At 35.3% G+C, this 13,663-nt stretch overlaps 1 protein-coding gene across 2 annotated transcripts in view; it reads right to left on the bottom strand.

The window, feature by feature from the left end:
- Positions 1 to 13,663, bottom strand: part of LOC149778438 (ras-specific guanine nucleotide-releasing factor RalGPS1-like) — a 137,918-nt gene that overhangs the window by 120,429 nt on the left and 3,826 nt on the right. For both annotated transcript variants that reach the window (XM_089939267.1, XM_089939268.1), the window contains exon 2: positions 2,574 to 2,665. The gene's annotated coding sequence lies outside the window, so the exon portion shown is untranslated. The remainder of the gene's footprint in view (positions 1 to 2,573; positions 2,666 to 13,663) is intronic.

Raw genomic sequence — 13,663 nt, 5'->3', positions numbered from 1 at the left:
TGGGAATGATATAAACTGGCATAATTTGCTTGAAAAGTCATAAATATATTTAATTTATCATGTTTCCTTATTTCCACCCATTTCAAATGTGTATAATTTGATAAATGACAAGAGCTGAACATAGCAGGTTTCTGTAAGCATTTACAACAGAAACCTATCCCTTCTTTCTTCAGTTTATTATTGTTTGTTTAAGAATTAATGCATTAGAATACCTTATCAATGCACTAAGAATTATTTTTTATTTTGCCTTGAAAATGTAATTACCTAACTTGTTAAAAATATGCCCACAGTATGACAAGAACTAACAACGATAGCATTTGGTTCAACGTTGCATTTAGTTAGCATGTTTCCATCATGGCATCACAGCATGTACGTTATGATTTTGACCTGCACTAAATGAAGTACATGCCTTAAATTTGAATTATAGACACAATTGTGCTAAACTTCAAATGTACAAAACAGAAGTTTCAGAAATAATGCTTTTAAAATAATTGTAATACCTTAAACACTCAGACATAATTTGCTTTGATGTAAGCGACCATAAATAAGTTCCTGACCTGTTTACTCAGCTATGGCGATCGTGCTAATCAAGAGCAAGTGTGCTTACCTTGATTGAATGACAATTTCAAACAAACAACCCAAACAACCACTGTTCAAAATCGAAGTGGGATGAATAAAGTGTTTAAAGTTATGAATATGTGTTACAGTAAGCCACAAAAAGGTAAAATATATAAATGATGATCACTTATGTGAATACAGTAAAATCTGTCTTGAAAGACCACCCCTTGTGCCAAAAAAGTATGGTCTCTTTAGACAGGTGGTCCTTCATAGCAGTGGTCTCACAAGACAGGTTTTACTGTATACTGTATGCTGATAATGTGACTTGTATAATTAGAGATGTGTCATTTCATGTGATTTACATGACTTTTGTGGATCGTTTACATCTCTGAAAAACAGTAACGGCAATGGACTTCTTGTTTAAATGTGATATGGAAAAATGGAGTTGGTAAAAACAATGAATAAAGCAAAATCTATATCTAGTATTGTTGGGAATAAACAAGGATATACAATTTGCACTGTGCAAGTGCTGTCCTGTACACTATATATTGTATCTGTCACCTGGGAAACTCAAAGTACCCTGTGAATTATTTCAGTTTTTATTTACCTTTATTTTAAGAAGATGCAAAATAATAATGTAAAAACAACCACAGTTGTTTAACACTTTTTACTAATGTAGTAAATGAACAAGAGTTGGTCACTGATGTATGCAGAAAGCAAACTTTCCAATTTTGTCTTGACTTTTCTAAAACGTTTGTAAGTGTTGGGATACCGAAAACTATATAACTTTTAGATGAATATAAACCATGGGACATCAACAAAAATATTGTCATTATAATACCACTGAAAAAAATACCATGGTAAATCGGTAATACTGCTCACCTCTAAGTTGAAATACGTGATTAGAGTACTTCCATGCAGAAAATAACAAATTATTTACATACTGGTCAGACATTCCTAATACCGAAGCTGAAACAGAAAGCATTTTAATTTCTAGTCCAGATAAAACACAACTTCTTTCTTTTCACTGATGTGACTCTTAATTTCTCCATGCATCATGTTCGGGTGGAGAGAGCATGGAGAGAAGAGTCCCTCCACCATTTCTCCACTCATTCTGCCAACACTGCTGTGGTTTCATGTGAAGAACAGCACTGCACACAACACTTTCTAGTGGCATCACATCTGCCAATCACTACTGTATTAAGGTACATGTACTAATTGTCCAGTGGATGACCTAGAATTAAAACTACTAATAAGTACATGGATGACCCACTGGTGTGTTGTCAACTGAAAATAGACAGCACAGCACTGAACCATATCCGACAAATGCCTGATATTTTAACATGGGAATAAAATGATCTGTCAGGAAATCAGCACAATCAACTGAAGTTGCCTTATACTTACAGTCATTTTTACCATTCTCTACACCTGCTACTGAACTTTCTAAAACTGCTAAGAGTAGGCATGCCAACCATAAACAGACCTCAGCAAGGTAGTCAATATTTTTCTCACGAGACCAATTTTCAGTAAGGTAAGAATCATGTACTGCTATTGTTGACTTGAAAATGCTTGCATTTTAAAAGCTTAAAAGTGCAGTCTCATACTCCAAAGATAACATTTAGTGAACTTGAATGTTTATAAATGATACTTCAACCGTAATGTTCTCCAGTTCAGCTTCTAAGAGACCTTTGCTTAAGAATGTACTACAAAGTTTGTGCAAGAAGAAATGTCGGCCGATTTAAAAAGTGAATGAACTGAACAACTGTTCATTTTTGCTTAAATCATCCATAACTAATAAACTCTTACACTGGACATTTCTTCCTTCATAATATATTACTTTAACTTTTCTATTTTCTGACCAATTCAGACAAAATTTGAGTAGAGAAACACAGACAATATGTACATTACTCACAACAAGATGCATGTGGGTAGGACAAAACCTGTCTTTCAACTTTATATTGGTATAAATCATATATGCATTTGCTTTCCTGGAACTTGTGGCAATAGATGACTACCTGTTGGGGTATTGGAAACCAGAAAGATGGTGCTTCAGCCGTTCCTGTTTCCTTTTTGCTTCATGGTCAAAGAAGAAGTGTCTGTGCACATGCTAAAAGAAAAAAGATATATAAAATAATGAAATGTTCCATTTGCAAGTGTTCACTTATCAATTACCGTAATGCATTATTTCATGTCAGTTTTACAGTCAGACAGTCTCTTCAACTTAAAAAGGACAAGAATAACTCAAAGGGTCTGAAACTACAGTGGCCAAAGGAATGTATAATATCATACATGAAGTAAATGTTTTCCCCCTAACTGTCATTTTTTCAACTGCTGAGTACTGAAATCATCTCAGACATTAGAGAAACTCCAACATCCCAAATTTTTATTTTAAAAAGATCCTCTTTATATGTTAAAGTCCCAATATCGCCATTTATCATAAATTTCACCATTCATCCACTCTAAGGTTTGGAAGGAATGAAATGTGTCATGTTTACCCCGACCCAGAGTAGCCCAGTTTGAAACATGTATAATCAAGGTAATTCCGACGGGTCATTGTTTGATGTCGAACATTGCCGAAGGCTAGCACTAATCCGTTACATAAGATTGTTGTGGCTAGAATAGAAGAACCGGACATCGGAGTTGCGAGGCGCCCGATAGCCAGTTATCACCTAGGTGTCGAAATGTTCCCAGATCAAAAGAAATTGCCTGAAGAAGTGGGAGTGTCCTAACTTCTTTCCCCTGCAAACAGACAGACAGGTTGAACTGGCCTCTAAGACGATTGGACAGGGGCACAGCGCCACCCAATCAGAATCGAGATGGGGGGAGACCTTGATTTGGGTAGAATGATATCCCTGCGTTTTCCGGCAAAAGTTAGTTCGCTGAGAGAAATTACCCAGAGAAGAGGTTAGCGTAACTCCAAATAGCCATTCGTTATTGGCGGGAAAATCTTAGAGCGGGAAATTCTAAGTACAGAAAGCTTCAAAAGGAAGCTTTGAGGGACAGACCAGTTAAAGTTTGGTCCCGTTGTCTCGGATAGAGAGACAGAGGAAAGGAGGGAAGGAGAAGAAGGTGGAGTGAAGTCTGGGAGCGGAATTGGAGGAGATAATAGAGAGGGAAAGGAGAAGTTGAAGTCTGGAGCGAAGCTGGAGGAGATAGTAGAGAGGAAACAGAGACAAAGAAGGAGTTAGAGGAACGGAAAGAAGGAAGAATCAGCGGGAAGAAATAGATGAGTAGATGCAAGGACTGGGGGAAAATCGAACTCACACTGTAAATCACGGGATGAATTAGGCTGTCACTTGGTCGAGGGAAAGACGAGTGATTGGAAGTTATCGTTTTTAAATTATCACATTTATTAAATTGTTATTGATTGAATTTCATCTTCGTGTTCTCTATAATTTAACCGTCGGCAGTGCTGACTGGGGGCTCAGAGCTGTAAATCTACATCATCACTAATTTAACTTTCTAACCTAACGAGCCAGGGTGGAACTTTCAATATAATTTAATTAAATTATATTGGGAGAACCCACCCCAATACGACAGAACGTCACAAAATGATTTGTTAAAAAAAGTTATATGACATAAGCTGTTCTTTGAAATAATCAAGATATGTTTCAGTGACACACAACTATTCAGTTTAGAATTAAGAGATGCCACCCTTTCATTCAGTATAGGAAGTCCCTCATAATTTATATCTTTTTCCAGAGTGCTCCAGTGTAGTGATGTGATACATTCAACACTTTCCGTTAATGACTAATCTTGCACACAAATTGATTCAAAAGAGAATGAAGAGAGACAGGCCCCCTTTTTTTTTAAAACAGATCTGAGAAGAAAACGTGTGCATTAGACAAAAATAAGACTCAGGTGAATGTTGGTGATAAACTGGTGCACTGGAACATACACTGAGGGGTGATACTGGGCTGAAGACAATCTGACATTGCATCATGTTAGCTTTTTCTGTTTACAACGGTGACATCACGTCTTGTGTGCCAACTTTCAGATCAAATCGGATGACCCACATTTGTTGCCAACCAACATTAGATTAATTTGTTCACATGCAGCAATGGCAGGGCATCTCAGTTTGAGTGAGAAATTACATGTCTCATAATGTGATAAAACATTGATGTTATTATGTTTTAATGGAACCTAATGATGTTTAGAATCAATATCTTTCAAGATTCAGTAGTGTAAAAAGCCACATAGCTTTTCACACTAGACCACAGTAATCCAAGCATACTTTGGCAGATGAATTTCAGACCAGCAAGCAATGAGTTAAATCAAAGTGCATATCAACCATTACCAATATTGACTATCAACGACCAGTCAAAAAATTGTTCTAATTATCAAAGGAATGCACCACTATGAAAATAAGGAAATGTCAGCTTTCTTGTCAGTTTTTCAACAATGTCACATATGGGAGAATCCATATATTTTATTGTGTTCATTTGGGTGAAATATTCACATCAGAGCCTGTTATTTCGCCTAAACGGACCCAAAGACCAAAGGTCACTTATAAGTCTTGCACTAATTCACAACATTACCAAATTACACCAACCCCATTCTGTTTAAATACAGTGCATTTATAACCAGAGAAAAACATCAACATTGTTTATCTAATCACAATCAAGTCCAGGGTTCTCTACTGGGGTTTAAAGTTGCATTCCAGGAGTGCCTCCTTTAAAAATGTTGTAGTCCAAGCAATAAAACCTGCAGTCCCAGTAATGATATATATATTCTCTGCGCAATAATTTAGAACATTATAGCTGTATCGTTGTGTCACCAATATACATCCTAATGCTCATGAAACATATAGAATCATAATAAATGAAAAAAACTATTAAGGCAGTTGATAACCATGATAAATGTGATATTACAACAATAACATTTCTCCTTCTTTAATTTTGTGTGCACTACATGTATAGTACAAGTCACATGGGTCAGGTAGGTATTCAACACTATTTCAATGAGTATCAGTTTTTAGAAGTTGATTCTACATACCTTTAAGTGGCAAGCATTCACCTCATTTGGATTCGTATACATTCATATTCCTTTTGAAGGTCATTATTTAGATACCCCAATAGGTGCATCCGGCAAAATCAATGTTACAGTACGTAGACATTTTTTAAAAGCAAAATCAACCTAAAGGAGTGATCCAGTACAATCCAGATTGAATGTCACACACTGTGATATAACAATGAAAGCTAAACATATTGATAAACAAATTAGTGCTACCCTCGACTGTGACGATTCCACTCGATGGGGTCTTATTTTGACCCAATTTTTGTACATGGCCACCACTGTAAAAGTCAATAGCAATAGATAATTTTCGTCTGGAAGTTTCTTGGTGACAGTTAAGGTGCAGAGCATTCAATAATCAGGATTAACAGACTTTGACTGAAGAAAATTAGTGTTAAATTTTAAAAGAACAATTTTTATTTAATTTAAAATGAGTAAATGTGCATACATGACCCATGAACTTGTTCTATAGAAGGAATCAAGAAATATTTCTTTTCTATAATTTATTTATTTTCTTAGCTTCTCTAAATATCAAATCAATTCACTTTCCAAAACAGTGAAAGAAGAAACAAATGAATATATTCCACACACTAAAGTTTTCTTAATTTGTCTGCAACATAGCATGACGCCATATCAGGGCTACAATAATCTTTGGGTCCTCAAGTCAAGCTTTTGTTGTTATTGTTGTTGTAGGGTTAAACGCCATTTTTCAACACAAGATAGGCTATACATGGTGGCCAGTATAAATGGTAGAGGATAAACCCAGGAAAAAACCACCGACCCACGAGAAGCTAATGACAAGCTGAACCCGAGACTCGAACCCACGCAGAGGTGAGATGGCAGTGATCCGTAATGGTGAGCACTTTAGACCACTCTGGCACTCACCCCACCCACACCCAGATATCTAGCTTTTGATTAGAAAGAATAATACAAGACTGTATAGAATAAACAACGGAAGTATTTATGTGTAAAACATCAAGAACAGATGAACATGCAACTATTGAATGTCAATACAATTCATAAATATTTAAGATTTAACACCAGACTTATGTAAACCAGATAATCATTGGAAACAAAGGTGATCAACTCCCATGAGAGAAGGTGTAATGGAGCTTGAAAGATAATTCAGGGATCGTCCTGGGCTTCGCCAATGTCGCAAATTGTGAAAAGAAATTCCTTATTGGCAACAAAATATACCATCTAGTGAATTTTTTGGCAACAACCTTTCTGGCTGTTTAATTTGTTTCATGCAGTCATAAATTTGGAGTGGAGACATTCAAAGGGACCACGAAAAGAAGCCACAAACTTGGATACACAATCCACTGGAATATGTCTGTTACATAAGCAAATGCTTTGTTTGTATTGACAAACCCATCTTTACAGTACATTGCTACATCATAATCCGCTTATGTTGACATATGGCCTGAGTACTGTGTGCTGTGATACACTCAGTTATGCTACCGGACTATACCTATAATCAACTGACCTCTGAAGATGCGAATAGAAACAGCTACAATAAATTGAATGACAGCTAATCCTTGTTTTTTTTATAAATGTAAAATAAAATAGTATTGCCGAAACTTCAGAGAAAACTTTAATTTTGAAGTACCAATTGCTGTGTATAAATACTGTCAACAGTCCAAATTCATCATGGGTAAACGAAAGTTGACCGCTGCTGTGTGTTCATCATCTCATCCGAAGAGTAAGTTAACAAAAATTAACAGCATTTGGATTTAGTGCAAATTCATCAGACAACAGTCACTGAGCATGATGTTATACCTGACAGTCCAACATCATCTACATGCAGTGATGGTAGTAATGCTTCAAGTGCAACACAACATGATGAGCAGGCCAAAAGTTCCCAAAAATTTCTTGACAGCTGGAAACTTGGGCATCTGTGGCTGCGATCAATTCATTTATAATTGGCTGTGATATTTTGAAGGAGTGTGCCACCAAACATGAAAACATCACATGGAAGTACAAGAAACGAGTAGCAAGTTGGGGCGGTGAATAAGGTGAAGTATTACCTTCAGGTGCTGAAGGTGGTAAGTATTGTACAATGAGGGTGCAACGTGAGGTCGCCTTCTAGCAAAGGCGAAGAGCGACAGTTAAGTAGTGACTTGATGTTACTGATGTAATATACATGTACATCAATTCCTGAGGGAACAATTTGTATGTTTCCCAGGATAATCTAAATTGTAATGATCTCTCACACTCACTCAGATAAGTTAATTGTGACAATATTTCACCAAAGGTGAAATCATATCAACGAACATGGTAGCAGACATCACCTCATGAATAATAAATAAATTCTGGAATTTCCCGCAATGTCGAGCAAGCATATCAAATTTCATTAAGAACTAACCATTGCAACTTGACTATGTTTATCTAACATTGCCTGAGACATCATAGAATGGATGAAATGGGTACAAATTCACCCAACCAAATGCTGGACCAGATAACAGCAAAGCTCTCCAGTACATGTATGTGGTGCTATTTATAGAAAAGGTCATGTGACCAACACCCAATCAGATTGCATAGTGCTTGCTGACCAAAAGAGTACAAATGGTGGATTAGCATATATTGGCAGCGAGTGCACAGCAAAACATTGGAATTATGGAATAAATTACCAATGTCCTGGCTAAATTATACAAGGTAATTTCATTATACTGTTATGACTAACACATAAAATAAGTACAAAATAATCAAAGATGATCACATACTGAATCTATTTATCACACGGTGTCAAAACATCGTGAATCAGCATGTCCCAATACACAATGCAGGTAATAAAATTCACTTGCTAAAATGCTGAAAGACGTGTTCTAGTTAAGTACCTTAAATACATTACAATATATAAGCACACCTCTCATGTAGGAAACAATGCATAGTAATTGCATTGTAACTTCAACAGGTAACTGAGGTAATGTTCATTACAATAGCATACTACATTCTCCTTTTTCCCCTTAAATTTTATCAAACTTCTCCATATCAGGTTTAGGATCAAAATTATTAAGCTCTGTACATTTCTTCCATTGATACTCTCATCAATTTCATCAGTTTCTTGTTATAAAAATTTACAACCCTTTTTCTTGATATTTTTATATTGAATTTTGCAAGTTCAGCATTCTTTTGGTTGCCACTACATTATTCGTTCCACAGTCATGACACCACTAAACAAAAAAAAATAATAATGCTCCATTGTTTTCTTGTTTTTCAGTGCATGAGAGATAGTCCTATTCCAGTATTACTTCCACAATTTTTTTTAAAAACCGCATCAATGAATTTTTGTCAGCAAGTCGCACAAGAACCATGGTCTTACATTGTATCTAGCAGCAAAGAAATCATGTAAAGCTGCCATTCAGTTTAGTAAATGTGTGATCATCACTTGAAAAACAAAGATATATCTCTGTCTATATGATACGAAAAAACTGCTGATCTCATAATATTTAACACAGTAGTTTTCATTCCAGGGGCCCCGAGTGGCCGAGTGGTCTAAAGCGCTCTCCATTACGGATCACTGCCATCTCACCTCTGTCTGTGTGGGTTCGAGTCTCAGATTCAGCCAATGTGGATATGTGAGATGTGAGAAAGCTTGCCAGTAGCTTCTCGTGGGTTGGTGGTTCTTTCCGGGGTTTTCCCGGGTTCTTCCTCCACCATTAATACTGGCCGCCATGTATAGCCTATCTTGAGCTGAAAAACGGCGTTAAACCCTACAACAACAACAAGTTTTCATTCCTCTGCCATACAAAATAAATACTGGGCTAAGCAGGTAACAAGAAACGGCCAACTGGCCGACTGGAAACATGTTTTCTGGTTTAATTATTTAATTACTATTTTGATGACAAAAAATTGTTAGGTGCATTTTACTCATTGTTTGCTAAGATCTATGCAGCTTCACATACTTCCCATTAAAAGCACTTGAATTTTGACAGCATGCACGCATTATTGATGCTTGCTTTGTAGAAATGAAACAAAAAAGAATTTCACCAACAACAAAAAAACAAATCCTTGCATACCAAGGATTCTGCTATTGGAAATTTTATGTCTCCAAAAAAGTATCAGTACTAATATGCAAATTTCAGTGTCCGAGAGAACATTTCAAGTCCCTGAACTTTTTTAAAACTCACATATTTGGCTAAATGTGATTAGCCATATTCACTTCATGAAAAAAGGTAATTTTAAGTTGATTAAAATGGCACTTTTTGGCTATCATCATTACTTTTAAATCAAATGAAATAGAGCCCAATAGACTGAAAACTCAACCCCTTGACTGCACTTAATATACTTCAATAAAAAAAAGGCATTACAGTAAGTACAGCACAAATAAGGCAATTGGACTTTAATCTATGCAGTGTCATTATAGGCTGCTAATCATGAGATATTCCTGAACAATGGCTTCTAGTTCCTGTGTCAACTGACATAAGAACATGCATCATTACAATGCATGTTGTAACAGTTAAGACAGTGCCCCACTTCCGCAACATAAATTTAAGTCAATTTCTTGTATTGCTGCTTAAAACTTACCTAAAAATGATACAACTACTTTATATAACATAAGAGAGGTCACTTTACATATTTTTCCTGCAACCTAATTAAGAACTGTCACTAATGTGTTACTGCCCTCTCAACTGTAATTTACATACTACGCCTACTGACAATCTAATTTTTAGTCAACCAATGAGTGGACATGTCCGGCAGTAATGTTAGAAAATTGACTAGCATGCTTTAATGGTGGAATTGTGAGTCACATTTGATATAGTCCTAAACAGACAATGAGCCAAACACTGGTGATCAAGTTTATGCTATGCAAAGTGTAGCCTGAAATATCAGTGTTTGATTTCTAAATAGTCATAGGAGAAAAAACATGTATGTATTTCTGTTTTCCCTGTAAGATTTAGAGTTAAAAATCCCCTTGTGTGTACAGTCTATTGTCAGATGCTAGTGTTTGTTGAAAAGAGGCTGTGAAAAGCATTTCAGACTTTAATTACTCATAAATATTACTTGTTATATATGTGCATGTGCTACTGGGATAATAAAGACAGTTTTGAAATAAAATGTGTAATTGTTAATTATTTATTTTCTAACATTTCTGAAAACATTATATTCCTGACAGATCAAAATGGTACATTACTCATCTACACACAAAAAGATGAAAGTTTTTTTCATCATTGCAAGTAATAAAACTATGAATGTTAGGTATAAACTTGTGTATTCTGATTTTTAACCTACCAATTTTGTCCTGCTGGTTGAAAAAATAATGTTAAAATTTAAAATCTGATTTTTATTACCCCACTGTTGCATGTGATGCATCTGTCTGATTGGTCATGCGATGAGCACTGACTTGCCCTGTCATAATACTTGTAGTAAATTAAATAGTAAGATGTGCATTGTCAAGTCATTATTTATTGTTTGATTAAAGATAACATAAGTACATGTACCATTATTTATTTGACATATGACAAATTTAAGGACAAACCATCATTGTCAATCTGCTTTCACCATAAGTAAAAGTCTGGGTTCTATTTTTACTGAAAACCCAGACAGTTGCACATGATATTCAGTTTGCATATAGCACACTTCCTATCCAGTTGTAAAAAAAAAACATCATGTAACGAATCAGACGTTGTTTAGAGTTGATTAGAATGCTTGCCAAGGATGTCTGTAAAGCTGTGTGCGTGTGGGTGTGATTTGGATTTTTAACGTAGCTTTTATCAATTTTTCAGTCATATTGCTACGATGTCTGCAGTGTGCCAGTTTATAGTGATGTCTAGCACTGGGGCATCATGTTGCAGACATGTAGCATGATGTCCCACCCAGTCACGTTATCCTGACACCAGACCTACCAGTCCTAACACTAACCTATTAATGCTAAGCGCCAAGTGAGGCAGCTGTTAGTACCATTTTTGTATTGTAAGTCTTTGGTATGACTCTGCCAGGGATCGAACCGACGACCTCCCGCATCCCTGTAAAGATGTTATGTGACAGTTACATGAATTGGTAATGTGATATGTGACAAAACATGAGAATTCTTTAAACAGGTAGCAAATAACCTTAACATAAAATGTTCATATTTAATTACAAACATGTTATGACCTTCAAAATGAAAGAATTCAATGAGGAAACAGTAGTATTTTCTCAGCACTCTCGAGATGATCGTTTATGACTATCATCAAAACCAGCCTCATGTAAAGCTTATGGACTGGAAGTGTTCGTCCATGTTATACTGTTGTGCATAACCAGCTGTAATGTTGATAAATATAACAGAAATTCTATACCAATTTATCATACTGACATGGTTGACACTAGCCTTAACAATGACATTTGGTCTTTTTACAGTAAAATAAGACTTTTTATTTCTAAGTTGTCTGCAAATCACGTAACATCAGCAGATAAAAATGGCAATACTAAAACTTGATTACAGTTTATTGATTCTTGTGTCTTGTTATTTTAAGGGATAGCACTCATATGCACGTAATTAAACTGACATAAATACCACATTTCCAATTAAGGATACCATATAATTTTAATACTTCTAATTAACATGCGCATCTCATGTAACATTTATGGGATAGAACTGACACCAGTAAGATTAATATTATATGATCATTATCTATAAAAGTTGACATTTACAGGAAATGGACTCCGAGAATCTGAGGCTTCACAAAGCTCTTGAGTTCTCTTTGAAGATTACATCCAGACCTAATTGTCAAGATAATAAAAGGTTAGCATAGGCTAAATATAGACTTTGTGGATTAACACATACAAAGAAATTAACCTTGAACAAAACAGGGTTCCAGTTAAAGTCAGAAAAATCATGTGACAGTACATGTATCACCTTCTTTATAAAAAAAGTACTTAATCCACTCAGCAAAACTTTAGTCTACATAGTTAAAGTGCGTACTTTACAATTAGAAACATTGGAAGAAATCACTACAAAACTTAAACATGTCATCTTATAAACAGAGACTTATTACTTTGGAGAAAAAAAAATCAAAGTTATCTGACTCAGTGACAAGTGGACAAGCGGGGAGAGGGAGGGGATTGCCGAATAATTTTTTGTCAAAAGGACCCAAAAAATGTCCCATCAGATAAGTTGAATTTTCACCAGCAGTGGGAAAATGGAGCAAATGGAAAGAGAATTATGTATGTATCAAGATTTAAATGACATGTTTTAATAGTTTTGCAATGTGCATGACAACAATATCCCACACATATTTTAACATTACATCAAGAATAATTATTAATATGTGTTCAGCTGAAACAAGTTTATTCTTAAGACATGAAGAACCTATTAATGATGTTACTTTTAAATGAAGATATTATATGCTTTGAATTTATATGTAGCTTTCTTACTACTTACATTGCATACACTTCTTACAAAAAATTTAGTCACCCTCTGGAAAGGCCCCGGTCTTATAAGGTCACTTTCCCCATGCAAAAGGGGTGGCCATATAAGAGGGGGACCACTGTACATGTAAGTACTAATACATTACAGATTCAACATACTAGATAGTTAATACATTGTACATAAATATTTGTTTTTATATAAAATCAAAATTACCACTGGCTGCCAATTTTTAAAGTAATTTGGCAAATTAAGGGGCAATGAAAAAGATGAATACAAAAGTAGTGCAGCTACTTCTAGCACCAAACCTGTCAATGTAGTTATAACAGATTTATGCTAATTATTATCCAGATAATAAAATAAATCATCACCTAAATATCTAATCTGCATATCCAATTACATGAATTACAAGTTAATGAGAGCAATGCTCTGACAGGCAATATTTGGAAAGGAAACCCGACAGTTATCTTCCTGTTGTTTTATAAAAGATGTGATAGTAGACCACTGATCAATAGCAAATTTGATGTGAAAAAGAAGCATTTAAAATTTGGGATATTTGTCCCACAGGAATGGTTGAAGAGCATACCGCTAGTCATATCCTTGTAAGCAATGTTATGCACCTCTTTGAGAGTACGGCCTTAAAATGTGGTTATGGTAATAACTGTAGACGAGAAATCTAAGATATTAAGTAATATGAAAGTATCATGACAAAAAAAGCATCAAACAGAAAGGAGACAAAATTCA

Source organism: Sinohyriopsis cumingii, chromosome 17 (genome assembly GCF_028554795.1).
Source record: "Sinohyriopsis cumingii isolate HCF-2022 chromosome 17, ASM2855479v2, whole genome shotgun sequence".
NCBI classification, from domain to species: domain Eukaryota; kingdom Metazoa; phylum Mollusca; class Bivalvia; order Unionida; family Unionidae; genus Sinohyriopsis; species Sinohyriopsis cumingii.
This window is presented reverse-complemented; position numbering and strand designations above follow the sequence as displayed.